This window comes from Penaeus monodon, chromosome 20 (genome assembly GCF_015228065.2).
Source record: "Penaeus monodon isolate SGIC_2016 chromosome 20, NSTDA_Pmon_1, whole genome shotgun sequence".
Lineage (NCBI taxonomy): Eukaryota > Metazoa > Arthropoda > Malacostraca > Decapoda > Penaeidae > Penaeus > Penaeus monodon.
Genome location: NC_051405.1, coordinates 23,972,140 through 23,973,988, shown reverse-complemented (window position 1 = coordinate 23,973,988; position 1,849 = coordinate 23,972,140). Strand labels below are relative to the sequence as shown.

Below are 1,849 nucleotides of genomic sequence, written 5' to 3'. Positions count from 1 at the left end.
GCAACACTAAAATCCAGACCCAACTTACCTTTTACTGGAAATAATCATCGCAAAGTGAAGCTTCCCATAAATCTGAATTAGTTTTTCATGGTTACATCATGGTTTTTGAAATTCATGCTGCAAAATTGGCAATCCTTCTTCTTTTCTGAAAAATGCAATATTGTAAACACACAGGCCATGGTCATAAATCCCTAGTATCCTATACATTTTCTTAATATGATTTGACTCTTCTAAGAACTGTTATTTCTCCTGAATGTTTATATACCAGATATATCTATATTTTCACAAAAGCAATGCAATAATGAAACAGAAAAGGTATCAGATGCATTCATATGATCAAGAAAAAAATTACAGTACCAACAGAAAGACTGAGTATAAATCACAGAGTACAGTAACTATATTGTACTTTGCCACATCTTATTACTAATGCCAAACACAGTTTTCTAGGTGTGACAATCTCCGCATTTTGAGCGTGCTGAGGCATTGTTCATGGTAATGAAATGGATTATAAGTACCCAAGTTCTTCCTCTTATTAATTCTGCATAAAGCTTTATTGTAGTATTGCTCTGAGAAGAATTTTAAAAACAATAAGGGTAAAGTACTAAATGTATCCTACTACAATACTATACAATGATATTGAATTATAAATCAATAATCATGTAAAGCTCTCTGTTCCTTTTAACTGAAACTAGGCTTTATTTAATTTGATTATTATTATATATTTTAAATTAGTAATTAGCCAGAACAGGATGGCCAAGAGAAAATCCAAAAAAGGGATATAACATAAATCTAAAATCATCTGCCAAGATAATACAATTTGGGCAAAGGATACCGATAAAACTATATCTCCTTATCCAAGCTATCTACATATAGGCACCAATCAATTCCATGGCATTCACATTTCAATATGACAATGGCTTTCAAATCTCCACCATATATAATCTGGCAAGCTTGAGCTTTTAGACTCAATGGTGATTCTTCATAATGTATAGAATGATGGCAAGTTCTATCTTACTGGAACATCCAAAACAAACTTGTTGTCCTTTGCTGGCGCACCAAAAGCATGGCGGCCAAAATAATCCCTTGACACAGCACCAATATGGGGTTCAACTTATGCTTGTAGGCCATCCATTGAAGATCACGCGAGGTTTTAAACGGACCGACTGCTACGACTTAGAAGACTGAATCTGGAGTCTTGTAAAAATAAACTTTGTCTTGTAGAGTTTTACTACTTACTATACAAAGAAAATATCAACATGTGCAAAATAAAAATACAATTTTTTTACCCCAAGAGTGATGAAGAGATAAATTTCAAAGAAAACTATGTGAGGAAACATATACCTGTACAATAATCCCCAAACAATACAATAAATGCAATTTTCCTTTGTTGTTTTATTTTCGAAAAAAAAAAATATATAAATATATCATCCAACTTCAAAATTACCGTCAAGGCGACATTCAAAAACTCATAGGTATTTCATATAAAAGCAAACAAACGTAACTAAACAAGCAAAACCCATTAAGCGAAAATAACCAACACCTTAATTTCCCGAAAGTACTTAGAAGTTCCTGAAAATTACATATAAGAATCAACCTGTTGATATTCTCCCGTTCTTCACCTCCTTCTTCTACCCAAGTAACAACCTTAGAGATGCCTACGAGACCTAAATCTCTTCTCTGTGTCCCTTAATGGCTCTGTTTTTGGCTCGGGAGGGACGTGACAGCGCCTAAATAGTTTTTTTTTTTTTTAAGACTGAGCACTTCAATTAGACTAATTTACGGGACTCACTTGACTCGCTTCTGGGAGGCTGCTCTGTTTACATCTGCAAAGAAAGGAGAAGGAATCGCG

The 1,849-nt window shown here is 33.9% G+C and overlaps 1 protein-coding gene across 2 annotated transcripts in view; it reads right to left on the bottom strand.

Moving 5' to 3' along the window:
• The window catches only part of LOC119585719 (protein salvador homolog 1-like), a gene marked incomplete in the record, with an annotated part of 15,849 nt that extends 14,000 nt beyond the window's left edge, over positions 1 to 1,849 (bottom strand). Inside the window, 2 exon segments of one of the 2 annotated variants that reach the window (XM_037934407.1) lie at positions 29 to 145; positions 1,790 to 1,849. 2 annotated transcript variants of the gene reach the window in all.